The sequence below is a fragment of the Atractosteus spatula genome (genome assembly GCF_055471065.1).
Source record: "Atractosteus spatula isolate fAtrSpa1 chromosome 26 unlocalized genomic scaffold, fAtrSpa1.hap1 SUPER_26_unloc_1, whole genome shotgun sequence".
NCBI lineage: Eukaryota > Metazoa > Chordata > Actinopteri > Semionotiformes > Lepisosteidae > Atractosteus > Atractosteus spatula.
In genome coordinates, this window is record NW_028296644.1 from 1024034 (window position 1) to 1040843 (window position 16810).

At 45.2% G+C, this 16810-nt stretch overlaps 2 non-coding genes across 2 annotated transcripts; both read right to left on the reverse strand.

Annotated features, from left to right (window-relative positions):
• Positions 1-12145: 12145 nt before the first annotated feature.
• On the reverse strand, positions 12146-12227 carry trnas-aga (transfer RNA serine (anticodon AGA)). Its single transcript has one exon. It is a non-coding gene; the product is annotated as a tRNA-Ser (tRNA).
• Positions 12228-12551: 324 nt separating this feature from the next.
• trnal-uag (transfer RNA leucine (anticodon UAG)) lies at positions 12552-12634 on the reverse strand. Its single transcript has one exon. It is a non-coding gene; the product is annotated as a tRNA-Leu (tRNA).
• Between the last annotated feature and the right edge of the window lie 4176 nt (positions 12635-16810).

The window sequence follows — 16810 nt, forward strand, 5'->3', positions numbered from 1 at the left end:
CTCTGAATTTGTCGTACATGTACTTTTGCTGGACTGCTCGGTCCCATTTTCGTCTTTGAATTTTAATTTCCCAATTTTACCGATCGGTGCCTTACTTAGAACCTTATCACATTAACTACTCCGCAGAGCAAAAACCACACGTCTGTGTTAAGATAAGTTCTTTATATGAGTCCCAGACTCATCAAACCCGCGTGAGAACACCCCTGTGGCTCGCTTCTAAAACTATTAATTTTAAAGGATCACTTACTGATGTCAGACAGCTGCCAATTCTCCAGACGCGTCTCTGGAAGTATAAACAGTTTATCCTCCGAGGTTCGTCCAATTTTGCTAAAATTGTCCGGGTCCGGATGGAGTTTCAGCAGCGGTTCGCGTTCAAGTTTGTGATCCCGGACGAGCCCCCAAATTGTCATGGAAATATAACTATCAAGGAAGCCACAAGAGAGAGTTCTCACCTGAGTAAGGTCTTTATTTCAATATTGCAATATTGGGAGCCCTGCTGCCACTTCGCAAAGTGCAATCAGAGACTCAATTTGTTACAAGCAGTACAGGGTTTTTATAAGACGTTGCTCTGTAAAAAAGCTCAGCGCTTTGTCCCTTCTAAAACTTCCCCTTTCCCTAAGACAAAACAGATTACATCGTAGAGCGAGAGAAGAAGCACTAGATTTGTTATTCAAAGCTAATCAGTTACTTTCGGTTAATTCTAACGACCCAGACAGCATATATTGTTTTGGTACATTGTCTTCTAAAGTAACCTAAACAGTGTACTTTGTTGACGCACTGTTTTCTAAAATTCTGCACGTACTGTAGCACAGCAATTACATCCTTGAAATATATTATCTAAAAGCACCAATATATTTTTTGCAAAGCTCTCTACATTTTAAGAATCAATTTAATTATTAGATTTCCACTTCACAGGTCTCTGGAGTAATTAATCAGTGGGATGTATATTTCTGCAGATGGGAAGGATCCCTTAGCTTCCCGTAGCATCTGTTGTAGTTGTTTGATAGCTGTTTCCTTTGCTTTTTGTGCCTTGTTATTGATTCCAAAGGATAGAATGATTTTCTCCACTCCTGTGTTCCGGGGAGTGTGTTGTAGGAGGTTTGCTGCGTTGTAAAATGATGCTCCTGGGTAGCTTTCTATCTGTAAATCTGGATTTTCATAGGGGGGTATTCTTGATAAACTGGAGTCCCCTATGAAGAGCCAGCGTTTGTGGGTTTCCAGCTTCCAGTCCGTTAGCTTTCTTGTGGTCTTGTCATGCCGGTGTGGTCGGTATCTTGGTTGGGCTGGTGGTGGTGTGGGGGGGTAAAGGTCGGGGTCTGAGTCAGGGTTAGGGTTAGGATCAGGGTTGGGGTTAGGATCAGGGTTAATGTCAGGGTTAGTATTTGGGTTAGGGTTAGGATCAGGGTCGGGGTTAGGATCAGGGTTAATGTCAGGGTTAGGATTAGGGTTGGGGATAAGGTTAGTGTTAGGGTTGGTGTCGGGGTTGGTGTTAAGGTCAGTATAAGCTTTAGTGTTAGGGCTGAGGTTAGGGTCAGAGCTAGAGTCCTGGGAAAGGTGTACCCTGGTGGTGCTGTTTGGGATACAGATTCCAGTTAGGGTGTTTCTCATTGTTCCCTCTGGTCTTCTCTGCTTTCTTCGGATCTTTTGTGGCATGGGGATCGGAGGAAAGTCATCTATTTCTGGAGTATATGATCTGGATCTCATGGGGCCAGATTTCTGGGTTGGATGTCTGCTTTCCCAGTGTCTCTTCCTAACCCTAACACTAATCTTAACCCTGACATGAACCCTGATCCTAACCCCGATCCTGATCCTAACCCTAACCCGGACTCCAACCCCGAGCTTTACCCCTCCACACCACCACCAGCCCAACCAAGATACCCACCACACCGACATGACAAGACCACAAGAAAGCTAACAGACTGGAAGCTGGAAACCCACAAACGCTGGCTCTTCATAGGGGACTCCAATTTATCAAGAATACCCCCCTATGAAAATCCAGATCTACAGATAGAAAGCTACCCAGGAGCATCATTTTACAATGCAGCAAACCTCCTACAATACACCCCCCGGAACACAGGAGTGGAGAAAATCATTCTATCCTTTGGAATCAATAACAAGGCACAAAAAGCAAAGGAAACAGCTATCAAACAACTACAACAGATGCTACGGGAAGCTAAGGGAACCTTCCCATCTGCAGAAATATACATCCCACTGATTAATTACTCCAGAGACCTGCAACCAGAATTCAGGAAAAATATGGACACAATAAACAATCACATACAGCAAAACATGCCATACCTCCCCAAACTGGAAGAAGCCCTTTTCAAGACAGAAAGAGATGGAATTCACTGGACCACCGCAACAGCTCAAAAAATGCTAGACCACTGGTCACAACATTTAAACTGGTAAGCCCCAAAACCACAGAACAAGAGGGGGACAAGAACAACAAAAATATTGTAAATCTAAGCAACAACTTCCACCCCACAACTGAACAAATCAACCTCCTCAATAAGGGCTTATCATTTGTCCCCACAGTAGGGACAAAGAAAGGTCAGAAAACCAGACTGAAAAGCGAAATCCGACAATACCACCGTCGCCTTAAACTGACCGCCTTCTTTAAGGATAAAGACACCGACACAGAAAGGGTTCCCTTCCTGCCTAAATCCAGCTGGGAACCAGGGGAAAACCAACTGCCACCAGAAATCCAGGAAATCATTCAAGAGGACAACAGAATTCTACGAAAACTCCGACCATACAGGGACTCACACAACATAACAAAGGAGGAAACCATAGCCTTAAAACATTTAAAGGAAAACTAACATATAGTCATAAAACCAGCAGACAAAGGGAGTGCAATAGTTATCATGGGCAGAGAACAATACATTGCAGAAGCACACAGACAATTAAATAATCAGGAACACTATACTACTTTGGAAGAACCGCTGTACAAACAAACAGCACTAGAAATAGGGCAAATCCTACAAACTCTGGTTGAACTAAAACACCTAACAAAAAAACAGGCATTCTACCTAAGAGGAGAGGAATCACCACGACCGAGGATTTTCTACCTCCTCCCAAAAATTCATAAAGCCCCAGAAACATGGCCACTCCCCTACGAAATTCCACCTGGGAGGCCCATAGTGTCCGACTGCAACAGTGAATCCTACAGAATAGCAGAATATCTAGACCATTTCCTCAACCCCATTTCTAAACACCACCCAAGTTACATCAAAGACACCTATGACTTTGTAGCCAAAGTCAAAAATGCTACAATACAACAGGAAGCCTTCCTGTTCACCATTGACATTGACAGTTTATACACCAACATTGAAACTACGGAGGGACTGAAAGCAGTCCGGGAGTGCTTTCTCAAATACCCTGACCGCAACAGACCAGAAACACAAATTCTGAAGCTATTGGAAATTAGCCTCAACAAAAATGATGTTGAATTTGAAGAGCAATACTACTTACAAATAAAAGGAACTGCTATGGGGAAACGCTTTGCTCCGGCCTATGCTGACATCTATATGGCCCATTGGGAAGCCACAGTATTCCCAAAATGTACACACAAACCTACACACTACTTCAGGTACCTTGATGACATCTGGGGAACCTGGACGCACGGCCCACAGGCCTTTCAAGAATTCATTAACACCCTCAACACACACCACAGGTACATTAAACTCAAATACACCAAGCATGAAAACCATATAGACTTCCTAGACACCACCACATACAAGGGGTCCTCCTTCAACAACACAGGCAAACTGGACATCAAGGTATATTTCAAAGACACGGACACACACGGCTTACTGCACAAAGACAGCTTCCACCCAAAACATACTTTCAAAGGACTGGTAAAATCACAACTGCTACGCTTCCACAAAATCTGCACACAACAACAAGACTTTGAGGAAGCCAAACACATACTCTTCCAAGCTCTACGCCAGAGAGGATACACACAAAGTTTCCTCAAAAATGTGGCACAAACATTTCTAAACAGAAAAACACCTGATGACAGCAAAATAATACCCCTCATCACAACATACTCCCAACTCAGCGTAATAACCAACCAAAAACTAAAGTCTACATTCACCACGATATTAGAAAACACAAACCTACTGAGGGAACACAAAATCATATCTGCATATAGAAAAAACAAAAACCCACAGGTTTAATTAGTCCAAAGCAAACTAAAACCGGTACAAAACAGATCAAATACACCAAAAGCCAAACACTTCAAACAAAAAACAACCATCCAAAACAACAAAACCAAAGAAATCTTCCAGTTGCAAAGGGCGCTCTCAGAAAACACCAATAACGCTGTCTGTGGCATCCAGTGCAAAACGTGCGGGGTGACCTATGTGGGGGAAACAGGTAACTCCATCCGAACCCGACTGGCACAACACAGGTACAACATCCGGAACCAGCGGGAAAGGAGGACTCACCTGGTGGCACACTTCCTACAGTACGGGCTGGAAGCGCTGGAGGCCACAGGACTGGAGAGCAACCCCAACTGGACAGAGATGGAAAGAAAGAAAAAGGAAACGGAGTGGATCAAAAGACTTCATACAACCTTTCCACAAGGCCTGAACATCAGAAAATAAACTGGGAGGGTTTCAGTCATTGGAAGGAGACTGCAACACTCCTTGTCCCAGATGCTCCCTTCTTAGAGAAAATCTGGGAGAAAGAGCTTTGTTCCCCTATCCTAACTAGCCAGATCCTACAGGGACTGGAACTCTTCACAGTCACTGTTCCAGCACTCAGGCAACACACAAAAGAAGACCTGAAACCAATTGAAACTTGCACAGCCCACACACCAGTCCTACCAGGAAGGAAAACAAAAGACCCTAATGGCCCATTGAGAGGTTAACGGCCCATGCATAATCCCCAGCAGGAAAGCAGAAACCCATTCACCCACTGAAACTGCACCTACTAACACAGAAACAAAAGGAATACAGACAAAAGTATACAAACCACCCCCCTGGGAGGAACTATACTCACCGCCCCTTCGAAAACAAGATAAAAACAGGCCAGCAGGGACACAGTGCCCCATAACAACGCCTGAAGAAGACCCAGGCAGGTCGAAACGTCGCGACACAGAGAAAAGCAAGATTGCCTTTCCATGGAGCCACAGACTCTACAGAGGTAAAATTGCCTAACAGTGGAAACCTAACGGTGCCAACGAAGCTTTAGGCATTTTACTGGTAAGTATGGATCGTTATGGTATGCGTCAACCCAGAGTTGACAACGCACGCTACCGTACGGTCACTCTCCACAGCGCCGCCCACACCGCCTACACACCAAACCACACCACATCAAACATATCAAACAGACAGGATACCTTCCAACTAGGAACCAGGATCATCTACAAAATGATCCAGACAGACCACCACCTAAAAAACACAGCAGTTTCCGGAGGGGAGAACCAGGCACCCGCCAGCCTACGACGGAAGACAGAGGAACTCAAGCACCTCATAAGACCGGCCAACCCAACCGAACTCACATGTTTAAAGCTAGTAAGGAATTCCAAAAACTGGCTCCACACCACATTGCAGATCCTCGAAGAGCACTACGAGGAAACTCTCACACATCTGTCCAGACGACTGGAGGACCTGGAGCTTCCCCGCTGGGAACAAGCTTTCGCGGTTGCCTCTAACTGGGCAAAGAAAAATTATGGGAGGAAAATACAGAAGGACACGTTGGACCATACACAGGCTATGGTTACTGCTACACTTAGCAACAAGGAATCCACTATCCCACGTCTCCAAACAGATTCCAAATACTCGACACACTAACCAGGGAAGAGGTAAATGGCTCAGAAGAGACATACGTAACCCAGGCAGAATCCCATCCAGAACCAGTGAAGAGACACTGGGAAAGCAGACATCCAACTCAGAAATCTGGCCCCATGAGAGCCGGATCATATACTCCAGAAACAGATGAATTTCCTCCGATCCCCATGCCACAAAGGATCCGAAGAAAGCAGAGAAGACCAGAGGGAACCATGAGAAACACCCTAACTGGAATCTGTATCCCAAACAGCACCACCAGGGTACACCTCTCCCAGGACTCTAGCTCTGACCCTAACCTCAGCCCTAACACTAATGCTTATACTGACCTTAATACCAACCCCGACCCCAACCCTAACCCTAACCTTATCCCCAACCCTAATCCTAACCCTGACATTAACCCTGATCCTAACCCCAACCCTGATCCTAACCCTGACCCGGACATTAACCCTGATCCTAACCCCGACCCTGATCCTAACCCTAATCATAACCCGGACATTAACCCTGATCCTAACCCCGACCCGGATCCAAACCCTAACCCTAATCATAACCCTGACATTAACCCTGATCCTAACCCCGACCCTGATCCTCACCCTAACCCTGACTCAGACCCCGACCTTTACCCCCCCACACCACCACCAGCCCAACCAAGATACCGACCACACCGGCATGACAAGACCACAAGAAAGCTAACGGACTGGAAGCTGGAAACCCATAAACGCTGGCTCTTCATAGAGGACTCCAATTTATCAAGAATACCCCCCTATGAAAATCTAGATCTACAGAAGAAAGCTACCCAGGAGCATCATTTTACAACGCAGCAAACCTCCTACAACACACTCCCCGGTACACAGGAGTGGAGAAAATCATTCTATCCTTTGGAATCAATAACAAGGCACAAAAAGCAAAGGAAACAGCTATCAAACAACTACAACAGATGCTACGGGAAGCTAAGGGAACCGTCCCATCTGCAGAAATATACATCCCACTGATTAATTACTCCAGAGACCTGCAACCAGAATTCAGGAAAAATCTGGACACAATAAACAATCACATACAGCAAAACATGCCATACCTCCCCAAACTGGAAGAAGCCCTTTTCAAGACAGAAAGAGATGGAATTCACTGGACCATTGCAACAGCTCAAAAAATGCTAGACCACTGGTCACAACATTTAAACTGGTAAGCCCCAAAGCCACAGAACAAGAGGGGAACAAGAACAACAAAAATATTGTAAATCTAAGGAACAACTTCCACCCCACAACTGAACAAATCAACCTCCTCAATAAGGGCTTATCATTTGTCCCCACAGTAGGGACAAAGAGAGGTCAGAAAACCAGACTGAAAAGCGAAATCCGACAATACCACCGTCGCCTTAAACTGACCGCCTTCTTTAAGGATAAAGACACCGACACAGAAAGGGTTCCCTTCCTGCCTAAATCCAGCTGGGAACCAGGGGAAAACCAACTGCCACCAGAAATCCAGGAAATCATTCAAGAGGACAACAGAATTCTATGAAAACTCCGACCATACAGGGACTCACACAACATAACAAAGGAGGAAACCATAGCCTTAAAACATTTAAAGGAAAACAAACATATAGTCATAAAACCAGCAGACAAAGGGAGTGCAATAGTTATCATGGATAGAGAACAATACATTGCAGAAGCACACAGACAATTAAATAATCAGGAACACTATACTACTTTGGAAGAACCGCTGTACAAACAAACAGCACTAGAAATAGGGCAAATCCTACAAACTCTGGTTGAACTAAAACACCTAACAAAAAAACAGGCATTCTACCTAAGAGGAGAGGAATCACCACGACCGAGGATTTTCTACCTCCTCCCCAAAATTCATAAAGCCCCAGAAACATGGCCACTCCCCTACGAAATTCCACCTGGGAGGCCCATAGTGTCCGACTGCAACAGTGAATCCTACAGAATAGCAGAATATCTAGACCATTTCCTCAACCCCATTTCTAAACACCACCCTAGTTACATCAAAGACACCTATGACTTTGTAGCCAAAGTCAAAAATGCTACAATACAACAGGAAGCCTTTCTGTTCACCATTGACATTGACAGTTTATACACCAACATTGAAACTACGGAGGGACTGAAAGCAGTCCGGGAGTGCTTTCTCAAATACCCTGACCGCAACAGACCAGAAACACAAATTCTGAAGCTATTGGAAATTAGCCTCAACAAAAATGATGTTGAATTTGAAGAGCAATACTACTTACAAATAAAAGGAACTGCTATGGGGAAACGCTTTGCTCCTGCCAATGCTGACATCTATATGGCCCATTGGGAAGCCACAGTATTCCCAAAATGTACACACAAACCTACACACTACTTCAGGTACCTTGACGACATCTGGGGAACCTGGACGCACGGCCCACAGGCCTTTCAAGAATTCATTAACACCCTCAACACACACCACAGGTCCATTAAACTCAAATACACCAAGCATGAAAACCAGATAGACTTCCTAGACACCACCACATAGAAGGGTTCCTCCTTCAACAACACAGGCAAACTGGACATCAAGGTATATTTCAAAGACACGGACACACACGGCTTACTGCACAAAGACAGCTTCCACCCAAAACATACTTTCAAAGGACTGGTAAAATCACAGCTCCTACGCTTCCACAAAATCTGCACACAACAACAAGACTTTGAGGAAGCCAAACACATACTCTTCCAAGCTCTACGCCAGAGAGGATACACACGAAGTTTCCTCAAAAATGTGGCACAAACATTTCTAAACAGAAAAACACCCGATGACAGCAAAATAATACCCCTCATCACAACATACTCCCAACTCAGCATAAGAACCAACCAAACACTAAAGTCTACATTCACCACGATATTAGAAAACACAAACCTACTGAGGGAACACAAAATCATATCTGCATATAGAAAAAACAAAAACCTACAGGATTATTTAGTCCAAAGCAAACTAAAACCGGTACAAAACAGATCAAATACACCAAAAGCCAAACACTTCAAACAAAAAACAACCATCCAAAACAACAAAACCAAAGAAATCCTCCAGTTGCAAAGGGCGCTCTCAGAAAACACCAATAACGCTGTCTATGGCATCCAGTGCAAAACGTGCAGGGTGACCTATGTGGGGGAAACAGGTAACTCCATCCGAACCCGACTGGTACAACACAGGTACAACATCCGGAACCAGCGGGAAAGGAGGACTCACCTGGTGGCACACTTCCTACAGCACGGGCTGGAAGCGCTGGAGGCCACAGGACTGGAGAGCAACTCCAACTGGACAGAGATGGAAAGAAAGAAAAAGGAAACGGAGTGGATCAAAAGACTTCATACTACCTTTCCACATGGCCTGAACATCAGAAAATAAACTGGGAGGGTTTCAGTCGTTGGAAGGAGAGTGCAACACTCCTTGTCCCAGATGGTCCCTTCTTAGAGAAAATCTGGGAGAAAGAGCTTTGTTCCCTAACCCTAACCCTAACCCTTCCCCTTCCCTTACGGTAACCTAATTGGGTGGTAACGTATAAAATATACTCACCCTGTGTGCCGTCTGGGAATTACCGGAGACCTGGAGAATCCTTGCCGACTACGCCAAATTGTTGTGGGAAATCCTTCATCCAAGGAGCAGGACACAGTCTTTGTGGATTCAGTTGTTTTATTGAGCTCAATAAGGACATCCCCGCAGGACAGACAAACTGCAAGGGTTTCCCAGCTCTTATATACAGTATGATCTCAGGAAGTTGTTTTGTTTCAGCTTCATGTGTATTCGTCTTGCCCTTTGATATGTAGCATTAGTTGACCGGTTGGTCCTGTCTCAAGTCCTGTCCTTTGATGTGTAGCTATCCTTTGATATGTAGCATGAGATGACCGGTTGGTCCTGTCTCAAGTCCTGTCCTTTGATGTGTAGCTGTAATTGTTGGAGCTGCTTAAGATATGTTAAGACGGGTTCGATTCCCGGCCAATGCAGTGGCTTTTGCAGCAAGCGGCTCCATCACTTGCATCCCCTTTCAACTTGCAACTGAAAACCCACTGAAGCTTAGAAGCTGTGACCAGATCAGTACCTGGATGAGGGTGACCTACAGGGAAAAGCAAAGCTTACAGCTGGAAGCGGTGTTAATGGAGCCAGTGGTGGGGCGCTCACCCTGAGGTCTGTGCTGGTCCCAATGCCCCAGTATGCCTTTTTGACAAAAGCTCTTGGTAATTGATGGTCTTCAATAATGCTTCTCCTTTAGGTACATTTGAAATCAGCTGAAAAATGCTGTGAAATGGGGGGGCACTTCAGGCCAGTGTAGGATTTGGGTTACAAGAACCATTAAACAGCACGAGAAAGCCCGTACACTGAATCGCAGGGCTTTCTATTCAAAGAAGGACAAAAGAAACTTCCCTGAATTCCTTTTTTTGCAGCACAGAGAGGACAGCGGGCACGAGACCTGTTAGCTCAGTTGGTTAGAGCGTGGTGCTAATAACGCCAAGGTCACGGGTTCGGGCCAGGCAGTCTCCTCCTCTCTTGCCAAAACCCGTTGCTTTCTTGCTGTGGTGAGATTGGTGGTAATGCAAAGACGCCACATACTGCCGACAGACGAGAGTGTTGCGGGAGAAGAGAGAAGTGATGGAAGATTGAAGAGTGTCCTAGGTGGAGCCAAGATGAAGTGTCACAATTGCATAGGGGAGGATTTCAAATGTTTAAGATGGTAAAAATAACCGGAAGTGATCCCCCAGTCCGGCGCAGTCTGACGTACTTCTGTCAAATAAAGTGAAACTAGATGTCGAACTGGAGCATCACCATTTGCATAAGTGAGACTCCAGTTATACATCTAGTTTCACTTTAAATGACAAAACTGAAGAGACTTAAAAGAGCTGGAGAGGATTTCTTACAACTTTTGAGCCGGCACAGTTTTCGAAAACGTTTTCTTCACGCTGCACTATACAACACAGACAGCCAAGAGTCTCCAAAACAAAACGAATTGACAGATAGGAGAAAAGTCCCACTCGTCCTAAAGTTCCCAAAATCCAGCACTGAGCGTAAACAAAGTGTTCAAGTAGCATGGGAATGCTACCCCTAATCCTAGCTGGAGTTTGAGCGTCTGGTTCAGAGTTTGCTCAAGAGTTTACCTTTCACAGATGCTCAAAGATGAATGATGAGGGTGCACGTTTTAAGGCGCCTTACAGTGCAGGGAGTGATTAGAGACGATTCGTGACGTGTGCTCGTTCCCATATACCGTACGCCCCGGGTTGCAGTGCTAGGATGACGTCCAATACCGCTTCGGCACGTAACGGCATTATATTCAAGTGCAGGACGTGAGGATTTTATTTTGTTCGTTTTGTTCTGCTCTGCTTTGCTTTGTTTTGCTTTCCATGGCGTTCGTAAGAGCGTCAATAAAAAGGCGATTCCTGCGTCTAACACGAATGTAAGAGCTATTTCAAGTGCGGCTTCTAAAATGCTTGTAGACATTTGTCTGTTGTTGATTGTTTTTTTGTGTCTAACAAAGTGCCATTTTCCTGTCCGGACGGGGAGACATAGCTCTCATAACTTTTAATGACCACAGAGAGCTATGACCTCGGTTTTACATCTCATCCAAAAGACGGTGCCTTTTTACCACACAGCGTCTCCGTCACTATACTGGGGCATTGAGACCCGCACAGACCTCAGGGGGAGCGCCCCACCGCTGGCTCCATTAACACCGCTTCCAGCTGTAAACTTTGCTTTTCCCTGTAGGTCACCCTCATCCGGGTACTGACCTGGCTCACAGCGTCTAAGATTCAGTGGGTTTTCAGTTGCGAGTTGAAAGGGGATGCAAGTGATGGAGCCGCTCGCTGCAAAAGCCACTGCATTGGCCGGGAATCGAACCCGGGCCTCCCGCGTGGCAGGTGAGAATTCTACCACTGAACCACCAATGCACGCTGCGAAGGTTTCCAAAAAAGATGCTTTTTTACCACTCTGTGCTGGATGTTGGGTCCCAAGGGAACTTCTGGACGAGTGAGAATTTTCTGCTATCAAAATTTGGTTTCGGAGACTTTTGGCAGCCTAGGTTGTCTCTCGCAGTGTTCAGGAATTGCATTCCGAAACTGAGTCAGATCAAAAGTTGTAAGAAAAGCACCTATGGTGTCGGTTCTAACAGCTTTATTGATTCAATGTTAAAGGCCGGAAATGGGGCACAAGACACGCGACCGCAAAAAGCGTCGCCATCTGCTTCCAGCTGCAAAATGCCGTTTGCGGACGCTGAAGCATTTCTTTCCAAGGCAGCAGGTACAAGCGATCTCGCGTTTTAAAACCACCAGGAAAAGCAGAAAGGCACTTTTCCTTGCTTGCACCGGCACACGACGACGTGAGGAGGACACCGTAGTCGGCAGGATTCAAACCTGCACGGGGAGACCCCAATGGATTTCTAGTCCATCGCCTTAACCACTCGGCCACGACTACAGCGAGCATTGCCGTTGCTGCGTTCTTGCTACAATCTCACATGGATCGCGAGGCGCCGGCGGAAACCTTTTTCAAAGTCATTCTCCATTAAAAATAGTATAGTGGTGAGTATCCCCGCCTTTCACGCGGGAGACGACGTAGCTTTTGTCCAATCAGATTCCAATGTGTGGGATCTTACGGAATTTCCCTTCTCTGTCATTTTCTGAGCCCTATTCCAAAGGGGCATCCTGTCCACTCCTCGATGCTTTTCGAAAACCTGCCAGTGTGTTTGATTAGTGTTGATTTGTTTCGAAAAAGCTCAAAGAAAAGACCAATCGAGCTCTTTGTCAGGAGTGGGATTTGAACCCACGCCTGCAGGGGAGACTGTCACCTAAAAGCAGCGCTTTAGACCGCTCAGCCATCCTGACGTGTACCGCCAGCCCCAACCCGTCCCATGAGCCACCGCCATCCCACTGCGTTCCTTGATCATCGCACTGTCATTAAAGTTACACGGAGTGACATCAGTAATGAAATCTTTGAAAAATCTGTCGGCTTTCATGACCCGTTTTCTTTTTGGAGTGAATGTTGCACACTTGCGAGAAAAAGTTTGTGAACCCTTTGGAATGATCTGGATTTCTACATGAATGGCTCTTAAAATGTGATCTGGTCTTCATCTGAGGCATAATAATAAATAAAGACAGTCTTATTTAACAAACAACACACATGACATTTTACATTGTCAATTCAATTCAATGTATTTCTATATAGCGCCTTTCACAACAAGGTTGTCCCAAGGCACTTAAGAATGGAAGTTGTTAAGAGCCTTGTGTCTAATATGACGCCTAGGTTACGTGCTGACTCTTTGAGGCAAATGTTTAAATCCTCTGAGTTAAGTGCTGAAGTTATAGTAGTCCTATCAGTATTGTTGCCTCCAATCAACAGCTCCTCAGTTTTATCGGATTTGAGTAACAAAAAGTTTTCACACATCCAAGTCTTTCCTTCATTAATGCATTTAACTAAAGTGATAATAGAAGAGTTGTCGTTTGGTGTAAACGAAATGTATATTTGAGTGTCATCAGCATATGAATGAAAGTTCAAATTATGTTTTCGTGTTATCCTACCTAGCAGCAGCATGTAGAGAGAGAGAGAGCAATATTGGTCCCGGCACTGATCACCAAATTGAACTGGTGACGTTGATGAAGCAGTACAATTATTAGATATTTGAACAGAACGAAAACGATGAGTTAAATATGAAGTAAACCACTTAAGGACGGTTCCAGATAAGCCAACCTCAAACTCAAGCCTGTGTGACAAAACAGAGAGGTCAACCGTGTCAAAGGCAGCACTAAGATTTAGAAGCACAAGCACTGTTGCATTCCCCGCATCAGTAGCTAAGAGAATATCATTTACGACTCTTGTTAATGCAGTTTCAGTGCTGTGGCCTGGGCGGAAACCAGACTGAAATTTCTCAAGTATATTATTTGAATCCAGATACGATTGAAGTTGGGCCACAACTATTCTCTCAAGACTTTTAGATTGAAATGGGACCTTTGAGACAGGCCTGTAGTTGTTAAGAACTTGGGGATCCAAATTTGACTTCTTAAGGAGCGGTCTAACAACCGCTACCTTAAATTGATGAGGTACAATGCCTGACGCAAGGGATGCATTCATCATACTAAATATAGGTCGTGCCAGTCCTTCGAGGGAATCTTTGACTAGCTGAGTGGGGATGGGATCTAGCGAACAGGTGGTTGACGTTGTCTTACGTCTGTGTTCATGAGTCCACCATAAGAAGAAATCTGAACAGGAGTGGTGATCATGGGAGGTCACCACGGAGAAAACCAGTGCTCTCCCCCCCAAAAAAAACCACCACTGCCCCTCTCAAGTTTGCTAAAGACCACATGGATGTTCCACAGCAACTCCTGGAACAATGTTCTGTGGACAGATGTGACAAAAGTTGAACTTGTTGGTAAATGTGCACAGCGTTATGTTTGGAGATAACAAAACACTGCATACCAACTCCAAAACCTCATCCCAACTGGGAAGCATGGCGGAGGCTGTACGGCTTGCAATTATCGAGGGACCGATGAATTCCAAGTGGTATCAGGAAATTCTACAGCAGAATGTCAGGGTGTCTGCCTGTGATCTAAAACCCGAAAGACGCCGGGTCATGCAACATGACAAAAACAAAGGAGTACATCAACAACAGAGTGGCTGAAACAGAAGAAATTCTGTATTTTGGGATGGCCAAGTAAGAGTCCTGACCCCAATCCCATTGAAGTGCTGTGGCGTGATCTGAAGCAGGCCGTTCAGCACAAGACATCCCAAAAATATCCATGAACTGAAACAGTTTTGCATAGAAGAATAGGCCAAAATACCTCCTAACCGCTGCTCAGGTCTGATCGGTCGCTACAGAAAGTGGGGGTTGAGGTTTTTGTCAATAAAGGAGGTTCCACTAGCTCCTTAATATAAGGGTTCACGTACTTTTTCCATCAATGACCTTGATTGTTTAAACCATTTGTTCAATAAAGAAACAGCAATGTCAAATGTTGGGCGTGTGTTGTTTGTTAAATCAGACTATCTTTATTAATTATTATGACTTAGATAAAGATTAGATCACATGTTAGGAGCCATTCATGCAGAAATCCACATCATTCCGAAGAGCTGTTTACAAAAGTTTTTCTCACAAGTGTATGTGAGAGAAAAGCAGGGACGCTCACTGAGGAAGGTGGGGTTGTAGCTTTGCAAATGGCAAGGACATTTGTACACTCATAATGGGACAGGAGCACCCTAGAGAGAACTCAAAACCACAATCCCTGGCTTAGAAGGCCGGTGCCTTATCCATTAGGCCACTGAAGCACACTGGCTGGGGTTGATCACGCTGATGAAAAGACAGTTTATTTTTTTTTGCTATTTTACAGCGATCTGCGAAATTAGGGAAGCTAGGCAGCAGAAGGACCGGCATTCAATCACGGTGGTACACACACACACACGCTCTCACTCATCTGAGCTACAGGGTAACCAAGATGATCTCAGATGCGCCGAGCTGCTACGGAGCATATTGAACTGATCGATGGTGAATTGTCTCTCAGACAGGCTTTTCACCTCTGAGCTCCCTGACTGACAGTGATCAGCTAGGTAGTGAAACAGTCAGCTGCTTCTAACCCTTAAACAGCTGCATCTGAGCGCTTCCACAGAGAGATGATTTGAAAGCCGAACATCGTCCATTGGGGACACCTTACCATCACTAGTTTAAGAGACTCTTAAGGTCTTGCAGAGGTGCCTGTCTAATAGCATGCGCTTTGCAAAGTATAGGTGTTTAGGCTGAGGTGGAATGCCTGTTAACAAAGTCTTTTTCTAAAGGGGCCTCGCACTCTTTTCCAAGCGGAGGACCCCATCCCCCCTAGAGCGTCGTGATGTAGTCATGTCCTAGGACATCACCTGTTAGTCTCCATTTGTCTGTCACCAACACTTCAGGTTGTGGGGTCACAACCGCACCCCGGAACAGAGGAGCCATTGGCGTTCTCGCTGTACAGACTGCTCTGAAGGTGGGGCGCTTGAATCTCGCTGTTTGAGACCGTCTGAAACTGACCCAAGCCTTTCCCTTGAATTAAATGTAAATAAGAAATTAACCCCAGATGCACATGGAATCAATCACGTGTTTCCTTTGAGCCGTTTCAAAGACTACTCAAGAGTTTACCTTGCACAGATGCGCAAAGATTAATGATGGGGGTGCACGCTTCAAGGCGCCTTACAACTGTAGGGACTGATTAGAGACTATTCGTTGCGTGTGTTCGTTTCCATATATGCCCCGTGTAACGGCATTCTATTCAACTGTAGGACTTGAGGGTTTTTTGTGCTTTGTTCTGTTTTCGTTGACATCGCATTCATAAGAGCGTAAAAAAAAGGCAATTCCAGCATCTAACACTAATAAAAGGCTATTCCAACTGCAGTACTGCGCAGCTTCTAAATTCCTTGCACACAATTCTCCCTTATTATTACGTCCTTCATTTTGTCTAACAAAGTTCCCTTTTCCTGACCGGACGGGGAGACTTTATCATTCCAACTTGAAGCCAGCATTAAGTCCTGCGAGGCACGTTTGTCAAAGTTTTTTTTGTTGTTGTTGTTAAACAGAAAGCGACTTTGAAAAAGGTTTCCGCCACCGCCCAGCACTCTATGTTAGACTGTATCAAGAATGCAGTGGCGGCAGCTGTGGCGTACTCTGCAGGCGTGGCTGAGTGGTTAGGGCGACAGGCTAGAAGGCTGTTGGGGTCTCCCCACAAAGCTTCAGGTCTTGCTGACTATGGTGTTGTCGTGTGCCTGCACAACAAAGGAAAAGCACCTGTTTTGCTTTTTCTGCTACTTTTAAAACACTAAATCACTTGGACCTGCTACCTTAGGCATATATTATTCTGTGTCCACCAATGACATTTCGCACCTGGGAGCAGATAATGACTCTCTATGCATTTGCATGTCTTGTGCCCTACTCCTAGCTTTTGAAAACCCAATTAATAAAGCTGAAAGAACCGACTCCATAGGTCTTCCTAGTGCACAAGGACGAGCAGTGGCAATAGCAGAGGAGGAGTGAGAATGGCGCAGATGGA